Below are 16,436 nucleotides of genomic sequence, written 5' to 3'. Positions count from 1 at the left end.
AGTCAAGCTTGGAAGGGTGGACCCGAAGGTGACCACAGTGACATTGAGCAGTGAGGCATGCACCACCCTTTCTAGGACAAGTTCTCAGACTTAATTGTCTGACCCTATCTGAGGGCATATGTACATCTAGCCATATCCTAAGGATTTTATGTATAAATATGCATAAGTAGAAATTCTATCATGAAATTAGATGTTGAATCTTCTCATATTTCTTATTAATCAAGGTTGTGCTATTATTTAATAATTTGTCTTAGTTTCTCCACTGAGCAGGAATCAGTAGGGAAATAATCACGCATGAGGTAAGAGGTAAATTATTTGCTTAGTGCAAAATGAACCTGCTTATCAGCTAAGAGCAGAGTCCCTTCCATAGTATTGCCACCATATGGCATTGCCATATCGTGGAGTCCATAAAGAGAAATTGTAAAGATTAACTGGATTTTCCTTGGCAAGGTCAGGCACCTAGATGACATGCTATAAAATGGTTAGAAGTGAAAAGGGAATCTATAGCTGGAGGCCATGTGAGATTCTGGAAGTGGCTACCATCTGGTTTGGATTGACAGGAGCTAAAAGGTTCACTTGCCTGAGTGAGGATGCTCTCTGCATGGCTTTGGGGGTGAGGGAACCTCAGATATAATGTCTGTGGTACTGTAGCGGCATTAGGAAAAGGGAAGAATTGGAGCAGGCACAAAGAAAGCATCTAGCCAGCTCTAGGACTGAGTCGCACGGGACTGGCGATCTCTACCATCTTACCTTTCCTACATGCTGGGCATATGAAGGGACGCTAGGTTATACTCGCCTGTTCATTCATTCATTCATGCATCCATTTATCCATTTGTTCAGTCAAAAAATGTGTTTTTCATATCCTAGGTGCCAGTCATTGAGGATATACTACTATCACTCTCTAATGACTAGCAGTTTACAGGAGGAAACAGAGGAATACATACACATTTGTGACGTAAAACAGTAAGTTCTCTAATAAGAACATGTATTGATACCATTGAATACTTATTAAATGCCAGAAACCTGGCTAGGAGTTATAAATTAATCTCTACAATATCTCTAAGATGGTTTTCTTTTTCTATTACTTCCTTTTGGAAGAAACAGAGGTCTGGGGAGACTAAGGCCCACAGCCTGTAAGGCATGAACCACAAAAACAGTATGCTTAGTCATTTTTACTTGAAGTTTGGGTCCTTAACTACCCACTTACCAATTTGATGAAAGATGATTGAAATCGCAACACCTACAATGACTCTTAAAAGCAAAGTGACTCTTTATATGAGGGTTATGTGTATGCTGGCTGGAGTATTGCGGGCTAGTGACAACTTGTAAATAGAGGCAGCTGCACAGGTGAAGACAATAAAGATGTATCATCAGGGGAAATGAAAGTGATTAAATAGTATTAGAAGTTTCTGTGGGTATTCTGCTTTTTTTATAACTGTATAACAAAATGTCACAATTTAGTGGTCTTACATAACCATGCCAATTTATTTAGCTCATGAATCTGCAATTTGGGAAGGGCTTGGATGGGACAGTGCCTCTCTATTCCACGTGGTGTCTGCTGGGGCTGCTTGAAGGAGGCTGGCAGGCGAGGCCTCTTCATCTGTCTCTGTCTTTCCGTGATCTCTCGAGCATGGCAGCTTCAGGTAGCGGAACTCTTGAGGCAAAAGCTTAGGGCTCTAAAGGTGCATGTTTTAAAAGAGACAAAAGCTATATTTCCTTTTGTGACCAAGCCTGAGAAATCACATAACCTTTTTCGTGCTGGACTCAATTAGTTGAGGTGATTAGATGGCCTTGCCCAGGTTCAGAAGGAAGCATAGATTCTACCTCTGAATGCAAAAGTGTTGAAGTTCTGAAACAGCATGTGGGGCCAGAAACACCATTGCAACTTTTTGGTTTTTTGAAATCGAATGTGATAAAAGCAGCAAAGTGTAGTCATAAAAAGCAGATGAGGGGTAAGTTGGGCTTTGATTTCAACTATGGGCTCTACTAACTGGGTTTCTTTGGCCAAGTTGCTTTAACTCTTTTTGAACGTCTGTGTTCTTATCTGTAAAAGGAAGATACTGGTACTGATGTTGCAGAGCTGTTAAAGAGTAAATAATGTATGTAAATCCCTTGGCATTAGAAGGTGGCACGGAGTAGATTCTTCATATATAAGACCTATACTTATTCACTGGTAGGTCAGTAGCAAGACAATTGGAGAGGGAGAAGAGGCCAGGCTGGGGGGTGGGGCACTTTTGTAGCTATTAATAGTAAGCTGGTAGAATAATAATAGTAATAACTGACAAAAGTTATTGAAAATTAGACATGGTGCTAAGCTCATTAAAAGAAATATCTTCTTAAAAAAAAAAAAGGAGTATCTTCTTGATTTTTTTTTTTTTTTTGGCAGTTTTGGCCGAGGCCACGCCTGAACCCACCACCCTCGGTAGACGGGGCCGGTGCCCCACTCCTTGAGCCACAGGTGCCGCCCTCTTCTTGATTCTTAACAAGAAACCTATAAAGATGGACTATTGATGCCTCATTTTGTAGATGAGGAAATTAAGAATCAAAGAGGTTAAGAAATTTTCCCAAGTTGGCAAGTAGCAAAAATAGGATTTGAACCTGTCTTTGAGAGTAATGGTTTTATCAGAAGCTATATTAGGATAGTTTGCTTGTAACTCGAAGGCTATCAGAAGCCACTAAACATTTTTGAACAAGGAAGTCCCGAGGTCAAATTTGCTCCTTGGAAAGCAGGATGGAGTGTCCATTCAAAGCTGGTAGCAGGGAGAACAGTTAGAAGATGGCTGCTCTAAGTCAAGAGAGAGACACTGAGACATCCAAAACATTGAAGACAACAGCAGCGCGGGGGAAGTGGAGGCGGCCCTGAGACAGCAGTGGTAGCCAGGCTTAATTACTGATTGGGTGTGGAGAGAAAGAGAGGGAACATCAGCAGCCATTAGTCAGCTCTGGGTGCAGGCACTGGCATGTGTATTATTGCCCAGGGCTGTAAGTGGAGAAAGAAAACAACCCTGGGGTGTCTTCTAGTCTAAAGCGTATTTCCTAAGCCTTTGCACTCTCAGTCTAGACTAAAAACAAACAAAGCAGACTCTTCTGAAATACTGGAAACCCTCCCCACTCGAAGCTCTCAGATCTCTTACCTTGCAATTCTAGCTTTCAAATTCCATGCTGAATTTCCTTTCCCACACCCCATGTCCTTGTGCTGGGATTACAAAGATCATTTGTGTGTACTAGGTGATTGTTCCTTCCACTTCGGGGGGATGACCTAAAGCTGCTTTCTCCTGTCCTGACTTCCTCCACCCAGCACTGCAGCTGCACATGCAATTTGCTCATTCTTATAGAGGATGCCTGACAGCTCATCCTCATCTTCTGAAAGGAGCACAGATTGGATGATGTGGTCTTCAGGCAGCCAAGAGGAACCTCTAGAAGAGGTACTTGTTGCTTGTATCACTTAGTTTCATGGTGAAGTTCCTTTGAAGGGACACTATAAGCATAGAAGGACAGAACTAGAATAATTTCTGAGATTTAAAAAAAGTTGCTGTGATCCTGTCTGATAGAGGTGTGTCCTGTTATTCACATGTTTGGCTCCGCTATCTCTTCCTTACTTTGTTTTCTTTATGATAGAATTAATCTGTGAAAAGTAATTTTACTTTATTCCACTGCTAGATTTTGACAAAGTCACTGCCTGTCCCAGAAGACTATGGAGATTGGAGTCTGATTGAACAGCTTTTCTTTAGGTGTAGTGGGTGTTCTGTTTAACTCAGTGTTCCCAATGATCAATCAGTCGAGCAGAGAGCATTCCTCTAATTGTTTGAACACTTGCCTATGCACAATCCTTGGTCATTCAATAAAAGTTACTGACTCTGCCTTTGGCTGTGCTGGTGTCTGAAGTTATAAGGTAGCCAAGCTGCACCAGTGCCTACTCACACAGTCTGGTCCCAGTCCTGCTTAAGCATCCCAAACCTACCTTCTCTTACTAAATTGGCAGGCTTACACATGGCTTTGTACCCGGAATTATTCCTTTACAGAAATCTTTTACTATATATGATGTGTCTAGTACGACTCAACTCTTTCATTTTCAGAGAAAGGAAATTGAGCAGTTTTACTATTTAGAAATCTCCCACCAAGTGGATTATATTTAATCGGGCTTTTCTAATGAAACTCACTGAATTGGTGGATGGAAGTGAGTGAATAACTGATGAGATCATACATTTTTGTTAGGGGCTACTACAAATACCGTGGAGCAGCAAGATATTCAATATAAAAGTTAGACAAGAGTCTAGTTTTTGTTTCGAGGCCTTTTTCCTTGTTAAAGAGGCTTCCATACCACTGAACATCAGACCAAAAAATGAAAAAGAAAAGAAAGAAAAAGAATGAAAAAAAAAACTTCAAAACTAAAACATAGTTTGATAATCTAAGCTAACTCTTCCTTTAATTAAACTGTATTTAAGGGATTCTTTTCCTTTCTTTTTTTTTCTTTTTCCCAGAAGGAAACCTCTGGCTTGAAGCAGCTTTAGCGATTTAACCATATTTTCTAAGCATATAGAGCAAATGAGAGCAATCATTTGTCAGTCATAAAGATAAGCCAAGGAATGAAAATACTTCTGTAGGTCACGTCACCTGACAGAAACTTTGGACTGATCCTTTCCTGGTTCATGAGTTCAGCCATAAGACCAACTTTCCCTATCAGCTGGCTGAAGGTGATAAGGTACTGAAGAAGCAAATGTTCCTGATGAGTTACTATTTAATTGTCCTTGTGCCATAAGTGTTGGGGGGGATCAGTCTGTACAGAGTTACTTCTGGTTAGCCTATTTTTTCTTTTGAATAAATTGCTGTCTCCCTGAATGGACAGGGTAAATGGAGTTTGTTTAGACACTTTTGGTCAAATTCCTAGTGCCTAGTACAGACCTTTTATCCCTACTAGGTTTACTGTAAGCACTTAATGAAGGACTAATTACAGGCCGGCCATGGTAGCTCACGCCTGTAATCCTAACCCTCTGGGAGGCCAAGGCGGGTGGATCTCTTGAGCTCAGGAGTTTGAGACCAGCCTGAGCAATAGCGAGACCCCATTGCTACTAAAAATAGAAAAACTGAGGCAAAAGGATTGCTTGAGGCCAAGAACTTGAGGTTGCTCTGTGTGATGCCAAGGCACACTAGTCAGGGTGCCAGAGTGAGACTCTGTCTCAAAAAAAAAAAAAAAAAGAAAAGAAAGAATAATTATAAACTCAGCCTTAGATTGGTGATTGGCTAGGGATAAAACCTGATTCAAGAGCAGAGTAACTAAGATCAAGTATTGCATTGTACTAGATGCAGGTGAAGGGGGTGAGACTGGGATTGAGGGTGAGTTTTCTGAGACTGCGTGTGAGTTGTTAATCTGTTATGCAGTATTACCTGGATCTGTCTTCTTCCCAGGAATTTGACCTAAAAGGAATTCATTCAAAAGTATTACCTCCAGAATGCCCTGTTAGGCCTGTAGGGAAGCTCCGAAGAATTGCCACTGCTTCTGTCCTTTAAATGAAGATTGAGTTCTGGATCTTCCATATATGATTTCACTCCCTTTCTCTTCCTCTCCCATTGGCCTCCCATCTTTCCTTCTACATGTATTTGGTCTAGTAAACACCAACTGTAGAACAGTTTCTGTAGCTTCCATCCTAACTGATATTCTAGTCCTCATCTATCCACCTCATATTTATCAGTATGGATATCCACTGACTTCCCGAAACCTTAGCTTTTCAACCTTAAATAAATAATTGAATAAGATGATAGCCAAGGTGTTTTGCTAATTCTAAAATTTTGTTATTTTGTGAACAGACCTTAGTTAGAATAGCTTGAAGTAGATACTTGATCCACTATTATTTTTTTCTACTAAGATGTAGTTACTAATTGATCATTTTTTCCCCATAAAGCCTGGGCTTTATTGTCTGGTGTCAGGTAACTAAACACCTCATATTTATCAGTATGGATATCCACTGGGTGCCTGTTATTTAACAAAATAGAATTCTTAGCTACGACTCAGAATCTAAGTATCCCTTCTGGAGCCATCCTTTGGGTGAACCAAACCATCAGGTTGGATTCTCCAGTAGAACTGTGGATGCAACACAGATTCCCAGAAGTCTTGGAATACGACAATCTCCACAGATAAAGAAATAGTACTTCTTGATGTTTTGTTCTTCTAAATAGTACAAATATTTGCATGTCGCAACATTATCATTGTGGATCCTATCTTTTACTGAGAGCTTAGTGTATGCTAGACACTGTCAATAAGCATGTAGGATCTTGTTTAATTTTCTCAAAATGTGGTATTTAAGTGCACAAATATATGTAAGTATATGTACAGTTTATAGGAGAATCAAAATGCAAACACCTTATACATGCTTCTCAAATAAAAGAATAAAATTATATTAGTCTTCAGAAGTCCCTTTGTGCCCTCTCTATTCTCACCCCTCTTGGCACTCCCAGAATTTTGTGTAAACCATTACCTTGTTTTTTTAGCTTTGTCATCTACATTGGAGGTCTGACAATTAAGCTTTCAAACTTGTCACGGTGCATTTAGGTTGGCAGCACTGTACAAACAACTTGGCAAGGGTTCGTAGTCTTGGTATATCAGTGTCTCGAAGTTGTGTTCTTGTTGGTGTGTAGTGGTGTCTTTCTGAGGGGTGTTCATTATTGTTGCATGTTTTTGTGTGCTTGTGCGAGAATGTCAGAACTTGAATGAGAGCAATGAAAAATGAACAAACATTAAATTTCTTGTTAAACTTGGCAAGAGTGAAAGTGAAAGCAGGGACATGTTAGTCCGCGTTTATGGGGATAATGGCATGAAGAAAGTGTACAAATGGGTTAAACTTTTTTCTGAAGGGAGAGAAAGAGTCACTGATGAAGAGACTTCAGGGTGGCCAGTAATAAGCAGAACTAATGAAAACATTGCAAAGATTTGTCTGATGGTGCATCCAAATCATTGGCTGACTGTGAGAAGCATGGCAGACCAAGTAAACATTGATAGAGAAACAGTTAGGAAAATCTTAACTGAAAATCTTGGCCAGCAACTCGTGGCTCTTGCATCATGCCAATGAAGCAGCTCACATGGGCACTGTCTGTGAAGCAATTTTTCACCAGTAAACAAATAACTGTTTTGGAACACCTCCCTACTCACCCAATCTGGCCCCCAATGGCTACTTTTTTTTTTTTTTTTTTACCAAAAGATAAAGAGAATTTGAAATGAAGACATTTTGATGATATTCAAGACATTCAGGATAATACAATGATAGCTCTGATGGCTATTCCAGAAAAAGAGTTCCAAGATTGCTTTGAAGGATAGACCAGGCACTGGTGTCGGTGCATGGCTTTCCAGGGGGAGGACTTTGGAGGTAACTGTAGGGATATTCAACAATGAGGTATGTAGTACTTTTTCTAGAATGACTTCATGAATTTAATTGTCAGACTTTGTGTGTGTCTTAGATGATACATGGTTTACTTGCCCTTGTTTTTGAATTTAATGTGCCTGGAATTTTATAGTACGAATTCTTCTAGAACTTGATTAATTTATTGACATTTTAAGATTCATCAGTATTGATGGATATAACTTGTTTATTCACTACTATTGCTGAATAACATTTCATTGGATGATTTTGCTACAGTTTTTCCTACTGTTGGTGAATATTTGGGTTGTTTACATTTTCTTTTATTTTTTGCTGTTGTGAAAGATGTGGCTTTGAATATTCTTGTATATGCTTGGTGTGTGCATGTACATATCTGGGTACATGGGTATGTGTGTCTCTGCCTGTTTATTTTAAGCTGTACTTGAAAAATAAGACCCAGACTTACCAAGTCACTTGTTCAGGTCAGAGTGAGTTGGTGGTGAGGCCAAAATCTGACCCCAGCAGGCCTATTACCACCGTTTGCTTCCTTAGCCACAATACTCTGGATCCTCATTTTAAAGAAAAGCATTTGGAGAATTTAAAACAACCTCCTAAAGATCAGGGATTCAACAAAGGTCGGCCTGACTAATGCCTTTCATGATTATTATTTTTTTTTAACATCGGAAGCACATATTATGATTCTATTTGTGACAATCACAAGGGAATGAGTTCATACTTGGCACTATTATCTCTTTCATATAAGTAAGCAGATATCAAAATGTGAAAATCAGAGATTTCACATTATCCATATATATTTAACATAAATTTATTATAACAGTTTTTCCTTTAAGAAAATAGAAATAAAAAAGCAGGTTTTCACAGCAGAATAATTTGTTTTCTCTTTCTCTTTCAGCCTGCCAAATCTCTTTAGCAATCTGTAACACTTATAAACTCATTTAATTTCAGTGCCAATTAAAAATATTCAAAAGTAGATAACTAGATAAGTGAAACAAGTGCCCAACGAGTGTTTATGATTTGACACTGACAGATTACAGGCTGTTGTAATCAAGATAGCATTAGTAACTTAAAAATGTTTAAGTTGACTCTGTACTGAACCTCAGAGTCAAAGTATTATATAATAGACATACTCTTATTTGACAATATGAAATGTTACTTTCTTTGCATTACTATTATTAATTATTGCTTAATACTTCGTTGCAGTAATCATCTGATTTCTTTTCTGAATGTATTTGTCTTCGTTCATTCTTTGCGAGGTTTTTGTTTCTGGTCCCTATCTTAAACATTGTTACTGTTGTTAAATTTTAAGCCTTTTTAGTTTTGTGAAGGCAAAAAGTGGAAGCCTAATGAACACATGTATATGTGAAAATAAAAAAAATGTTTGCATATACAAAGCATTTGGGAAGCAGTGTTTGATGTTGTGGTAAGGAAAAACAACGCAGTGAGTGTGGCAGTTGAAGGTAAAGCCCCAGTTTTGACACGAAAGAAATAAAAGTGGAAACCTTACTGAATCACCAGTATCCTGGAGAAACTTGGATGAGTTTCTTGGCTGGAAGTTTTCTCTACCACACAATAAGTATTTTCAAGGGAAAACAAAATAAAATTTCTGTGCTGTATGAGTCATGTCTCTGTTGGGTGCAAGTGCCTGAAACTCATTTTGAACTAGATTGGGTAAAAAGAGAAACACATTGGTTCACAGAATACCAGGAAGGATCAGACAATTAATCCTTGGAAAGGAAAAGAATGCAGCTGGACTCCAGAACACCTGAAACAGAAGTCAGACTGTTAGGGGGTCTCTCTCCAACTCTCTTTCCTGCTTTTCTCCCTGGGTTGGCTCCCTTCTCATTCACTGTAGATCAGTTTCCTCCACATGGCCAGTACATTGCTCCCACCACCTCCTAAGTTCTCCATTCTACACTAGCCACCGCTGGTCATAGGTTAACTTAAGATTTCTTGGTGAAAAGTTAAAAATTCTAGGGAATGTTCTGATTGTCTCGTATGGGAGATATCTTCCATCTCTAGACTAATATAATATTATCTGGGAGTGGTGGGGCTATGGAAAAACATGGATATGTTTTGGAATCACTTGATTTGACAGTGGGAAGAACATTCTCAAAAGAAGGGGGATGCAGTTTACAGAAGGGATGGCATGGACAGACAAAACAGTAGTTCTTCACTGTACCGCTCAAATAATCCTCATGATAATTTTAGTATATTATGAAGAGACTTTTAAAATATTTCCAAACTTTTATAGAAAAATTAACATTATACAACGTTCTCCTTGGGTTATTTTATTTATAATGCATCTGAAATATTTTACATAAACAAATATGAGAAAATGAGAGCTCTGTCCTCTTGAAAAACGAGTTAACGCACACAGGCTCGAAACCAAGGAAAGGAGGTAAAGACCAAAGTAAGTCACTCTCAGAAAGCTGAACGTCTCATCAAAATTAAATTAGCAAAACTATAGGTGCTTTTTCTCTTCAGTTATTGTTATTTGGCTAAGGGTACGAGTCATACTATGATAAAAACAGTGATGAAATCAGGAAACTGTTGTATTCATTTTCTGTCACAGTGTAACAACTCAACACAAACTTGGCTGCTTAAAAATCATCCCATTTATTACCTCCCAGTCTGGGCACCATGTGGCTTAGCTAGGTTCTCTGGTTAGAGCCTCACAAGGTCAAAATCAAAGTATTGACTGGAGCTGAAGTTTTATCTGAGTTTGGGCTGCTCCGAAGCTCCCAGGCTGCTGGCATAACTCATTTCCTTCTCGTCGCTTCCATATGGCCCCCTCAATCTGTAGGATGGCAATGGCTCATCAAATCCTTCTTATGCTTTGAAACTCTGACTTCCCTTTTTGCCATATTTCTCCATGACTTTTCCTTTCCTCTTCTGCTACAAGCATAAGAGCTTGTGGGATTAGATTGCATCCATCTGCATAATCCTTTTCTTAAAGGTCAACTAGGTGATGTGCCATAGCACAACCATGTGAGTTAATGATGCTAATCAGATTCACTCATTGCAGAGATTGGGGTGTGGAACCTTGGGGGCGGGGGGTCTTCTTAGGAATTCTGTGTGCTACAGCCTGGTTTCTGGGTTGGACTTTACCATATATTAGCTATCTAACACTCTTGAGCTTCAGTTTCACCATTAGTAAAAGTGAGTTTTAATATTTCTTGCTTTCTTACCTCATAGAATCTATATGACAAACAATTCTCAATTTGGTTGTACAAACATTACTGTATTTCATTGGAGATACAAAGTTGCACACACTTAGAAATTTTAAAAGAATATAAAAATATAAGTTATCGCTTTTATAGTAAATGCATTCCTATTGGCTGAAAATGTTAATATCTGATACATACAATAAACTTACTGTTTTACTTCTTTAATTGTGTAAAATTTTGTAATCATGACCTAAACAGCATAAGCCACATGCCCCTAAAGCCAAATAAAAATTTATGGAGTCCTCTTAAAAGGACTTTATGTGGTCCAAATAAAAATATATACAGTCCTCTTAAAAGGATCCAACCACATATATCAACTGAACTGTCAATGTTGCCAAAAGCAATGGAAACTTTTCAGATTCTCTAAATGGCCTTTGAAACTAATGTCACGTCAGATATACAAATGAACAACTTCAGACCTTGCTTACTGCCACCTCCACCTTCACTTTCACTCCATTTCCCTCATGACCTAGTTATTTTCAGAATATTCCCTTTATATCTGATCAGACTTCTTCCTTCATGATCACCTGTGACTATCTCTCTTCATCTTAGATCACATAGTCCTAAATACATTAAATGTCCTTTTCCTTCCTGTCCCTTAACTATATTCCTCCTTGAATCACTGTGTTAGTTCAGGTTCTCTGAGAGACAGATGCCAAGACAGGATTAGATGTGCAAGAGATTCCTTGAGGAAAAACTTGTAGGAGCAAACAGAGAGGGAGCTGGAGGAGAGTGGGCAGGCTGTTAGGCCACTGTGGAGGACTCATCCCTGTGAAGGTAAGAGGGGAAGAAGGCAAAGAAGAAAAGCCTTAAGATTGCAATTCTGGACTCAGCACCCATAGCTCAGTGGTAAGGGCGAAGGCCACATACACTGGGGCTGGTGGGTTTGAACCCGGCTGGGCCTGCTAAAACGACAAAAAATACAACAAAAAATAGCTGGGCATTGTGGCAGGCATCTGTAGGTCCCAGCTACTTGGGAGCCTGAGGCAAGAGAATCGCTTAAGCCCAAGAGTTTGAGGTTGCTATGAGCTGTGATGCAATGGCACTCTGTCAAGAGTGACATAGTGAAACTGTCTTAAAAAAAAAAAAAAAGATTTCAATTCTGGTAGGGCTGATGGGGAGTCCTTAAGACAAAGTCTCCTATCAAAAGAGTCTGGCATACTTCAGGAAAGGTTGGCAGCAGCCACAGAAAGCATGGCCTCAGAACAAGTATGATAAATTCAGATGCGAGTGGTTAAGACTCTCTGTCTATTAGAATTCCTACAGTAGCCGTTATGGTTACTATCTGAGCAAACTATCATTTTGTACATCAATGGGACAATGGTCTTTTCTTTCTTGCTTTCAAAAGCCAAGCCATTGAAAGGGCTAAGTTTCTATTTATCATACTTTATTTCAAAATACGTTTACTAATCTCCTTGATGGTATTTAGTTAAGCTACCTGACCATCCAGGTTTTCTGTCTTCTTCCTGTAAACACTATTGTAATGAATACAAGATGGCCTGGATCCTGAGCCCCCGGTGCTTGGTGAGCATCAAAGGGTGATCAGAGACTGCAAACTGTAGAGACATATCAGAGGAGAAAAACTTCATTAATATGCACTAAGGTTTAGATCCCAAATGTTTTGGTGCTCTCCTTAATGGGTGAATTGGACTAAACTTTAGGTTTATATCACATTGTCTCTGATCCATATAGTGTGGTTCCTACTTGTCCTTTTAAGGAGGGAAGAGTGGGGAAGTAATAAATAGTGACCGATAGTGACCATATAGGTACAAATGTAAAGAAGGTACTATAGCACTATGCCACCATGCATGTATAAGTTAGGATGGTCCTGAGAAAATGGAATCCATGTGGGTGGTGTGTTCACTAGTGCCTCTATTCTCAGGAGCAAGGGGGACTTATGGTTCCTATTTCACGAAACACATGGAAAGAAAGAAAACAAGGAAATGGCTCAAAGAGAAGTCTGGTAAGAGAGTGATGCAGAAAGATGGAGCCTTTAGCTTTTGTTTCTTCCTCAAAACTTTACACCCCTTTTCATTCTGGGTTCACTTATGTTGCCTTTGTTCCAGAACTCTTCCTTTCTTGGGTGAAGATGGGGCCATGATGGGAGCAAATGGGTGGGGCAGGAAGGGTTGGGTGGGACATGTGCTCCCTTCAGGATTTCTCCAGAATTGTTTCTAGATGACTGAAAACTTGGATCATATGTCCTTGGGGATTCTTGGTGGCTTTCCAGGGTAAATAGGGCTCATCTTTTTGGTGGACATATTTTTTTTCTTCAACAATTTTGGGGGAATTTCTTTTATTTTAAGTTAAGCTCAGATATATAATTAATTATAAAGCAAAATTCACCTGAGTTTCAAAAATAAATCATGGGATTTTGAAGAAATTTGTCCTTGGGAGCCACTTTATATTCCTGTTCAGATCCCTCCAACTAAAGATCATTAATTTAATACCATTTTCAGCTATTAGTTACACTTTGTTGAAAAAGTTTGAAAAGAACTGCTTAAGGAATTAGTAGTCTATTCAACATTATCTTATCTCTTCTGTCTCTTCTCAAAATTGGATCAAATGGCACTGGACATCAACACCTTACTGTTTTGCCATCCATCTGCAGATATCATCATAATTGGTAATACAGATAGATAACTCAATGTGTAATAAGACACAGGCAGCCAGGAATCCCTATGATAGATGGAGGTGAGCTTTCAGTGGGTATGGAGATGAACTAGCATTTATTCCTTCAACAACCATTTATTGAGTGCCTCCTATGTGCCAAGTGCTCTCATGACAACTGTGATGTAGCAGTGAAGAGACAAAACCCTTCCTCAAAAAGAGCATAATGGACCTGACAGAGGATGAATAGACATAAGAACTAATAAACAAAAAAACAGAGAAAAGCATTCAGAGCGTGATATACCTGCTGAGATGGAAATGGAGGAGGAAGGGGATACAGCCTGCCTTGGTGTGGGAGACAAGGGTCACCTGAGGAGGTGACCTTTGATCTGACAGTCGAAATGAAGAAAGACAGACGAAATGGAAGGAAGTAGCAACGGTGCAGAGAACTTGAGACAGCTTAGTTCACTGGAGGGGCAGAGACAACGCCAGTGTGGGGACATAGTGGATGAGAGGGAGGCTGGTTAGAGAAATAGGCAGAGCTGAGGCCATAAAAAGCTCAGTAGGTCATGGGGAGAAGTTCGTGTACTATTGTAAGGAGAATGAAAAGTTACTAGAGTGTATTAAGTTGGGGAATGTTATAACTGTCCAGATTTAGCCAAATAGTGAAAACATTTCTCTTTGAATAACTTGGCTAAAGATATTGTGACTATGGCTGTGCATAAAGATTAAGCCAAACATAGAAAAAAGCCTTAACTAAAATTGATCTCACTTCAATACAGCAGAAGCTGGAAGTGTTAAAAGGATGTAAGGGTAATGACTTTAATAATGAACAAAAGCCTACATTTTATTATAAAGAAAAATACTATGTATGTTATACACACAGGGGAATTCCCATGTAAAAGAAATGGAAAACTCTTGATACTATGATACACCTTTTACTATGATACACCTTTTAAGACATATAAAAAATGCACATACCTAGAGGTTGGTTTCTAAAGAGCTCATAGTATACTATATGCTGTGAAATTTTGTTTCTTTATAATTTAACCCAGTTGAATCCAAAAACACAAGCAAGTTTAAAGTATATGAATAAACATTTAAAATAACCATTTAAATAGATTCAAAGTTAAGAGTATCAGCATAGGGGTTTTTTTTTTTTTGATGGCAACCCCATCTCCCTGGGCATTTAAAATGTGAGGGGGAAAACCTCAACTCGAAATGGAAAACTTTGAAATCATGTTTCCAAGGAAAGAAAAGTGAAATTGGAAAAAAAACCAAAAAACAAAAAACAAAAAGCACAACTCATTTGGAAGGTTTCATGAGGGGCAGAGAAGAGTTCCCACACCTTGGGCTGACTTGCCTCAGCAAATGAATCGTTTAAATAGGGAAAATCAGGGATGGCTCTGGGGAGCCCACACTGCTTCTCAGCTCCTCACCTGTTATGGCCTTGCAGCTGTCCTGGACCTGGCCTCCCTCCTCCACTGTCACGGTGGAGAAACAGGAAGTAATGTTTATTAACAACACTAACTGGGGTCACACCCAAGGCAATATCAGATTTTTACCTCTTCTGGGCCTTGGAAGAGGATCAAGGACAAGCTCCTGGTTAGAGTGAGAGGTGAGTCTAAACCTCTGAAAAACACTCACCACTAGTGTTTGACGCAGGCTCCTGGCGCAGTTTACTGCCTTCTCATAGAGAGGCAAGTGGTGCATCAACAGGGAAGGAGCTGGCCTGAGGCTACATACAGTGTGAGTAGTACTTGGCGCCTAACTTTCTGACGCCCAGGGTTGTGCTGTCTTCACATCATCACAGGGCTCCTTGGCAGGCGTTTATAACAAGAGGAAGAATTGCCTAAGGTGGGCACTCCCAGCTCTCTTGTCATGAGCTGTCCTCTCCACGTTGCCATTCAGTTGTACCATATAGTCGCCTTAAATTAGCTCTATTAACCAAGTCACCCCTGTGTGACACAATTGAGCTGCACTAAAAGTGAAAATGGAGAGAGAAGGAGAGAGAGAGAGAGATTCAAATTATGGCATGTTCCCCACCCCACTCCACTCCCTCTCAACAGGGAGAAAATATCCAAAGAAAATTACTGCTATGAAGTGCATAACCAGATAAATGTTTGTCACCTAGTCCTCAAAAATCTCAGAGATGTCAACAAGCCACTTGAGACAAGGCACCTGCTTTTCTGTCCTCATTCTTTCTCTGTCCCTGGCTTTGGGAAGTGGAACTTCCTGGAAGAAAGGCCACTGTGGTGTTAACAGTAGGGAATGGTTGGTGAACTTTAGCCTCTGAAACAAACCAGTGACAATGGTTACATAGGCTGACAGTTTTCTCCTTACTTTTCTTTTTTAACAGCTACGTGTCTCATAGCCAGAGACTTGAAGCACAAGTAATAATAAGAATAAAATGTAATCCCTTAAGTATATTCACCATGAGTTAGTCCAGTGCAAGTCCCATGCAAGTGTGGTCCTGTGATTCAACGTCTGAGTGGCTTTGCTGCTGAAACTCACGTCTTCACGGAAGTCTTTGCTTTTTAGCATACACCAGTCATTGTGTCCATTTTCATCACACCAACTTCTTAATACAAGAATTGTTTAAATGGATTGGGAAATCTTATGAAAACTATTAAATGAAACAGTTCTTGTTTAGGAGCACATATTTGGCTATCTGATCATTGCCCTGAAGCCATTAGGAATTTGCTTTGAGATAGTGTGGGTGCTAGAGTCAGGCTGCTGGGTACGAATCCTTATGCTATCTTTTATTTTATTTTTTTTGAGACAGAGTCTCACTTTGTTGCCTGGGCCAGAGTGCCAATGGCATCAGCCTAGAGTGTTGTGGCCTTGGCCTAGCTCACAGAAACCTCAAATTCCTGGGTTCAAGTGATCCTCCTGCCTCAGCTTCCCTAGTAGCTAGGATTAAAGGCACCCACCACAACACTTGGATAAGTTTTTCTATTTTTAGTAGAGATAGGGTCTCACTCTTGCTCAGGCTGGTTTCCAACTTCTGAGCTCAGGGGACCTTCCCAAGTAGGCCTCCCAGAGTGCTGGGGTTACAGGCATGAGCCACCATGCTTGGCCTTTTTTTTTTCTTTTTTTTTGTGACATGGGGGAAAGTTACATAAAATTCTCATGTCTCAGTTTTTTCATTAAATATGAACATAATAACTGTGCTTATCTCATGGGATTATTATGAGGCCCAAGTGTAACAATGTATACAAAGTATACT

At 39.6% G+C, this 16,436-nt stretch overlaps 1 pseudogene; it reads left to right on the top strand.

Moving 5' to 3' along the window:
• Positions 1-16,436, top strand: part of LOC128571810 (E3 ubiquitin-protein ligase UHRF1-like) — a 103,834-nt pseudogene that overhangs the window by 51,823 nt on the left and 35,575 nt on the right.

Source organism: Nycticebus coucang, chromosome 2 (assembly GCF_027406575.1).
Source record: "Nycticebus coucang isolate mNycCou1 chromosome 2, mNycCou1.pri, whole genome shotgun sequence".
Classification (NCBI taxonomy): Eukaryota; Metazoa; Chordata; class Mammalia; order Primates; family Lorisidae; genus Nycticebus; species Nycticebus coucang.
The sequence above is the reverse complement of the archived record's forward strand: the minus strand, read 5'-3'. Positions and strand labels throughout refer to the sequence as shown.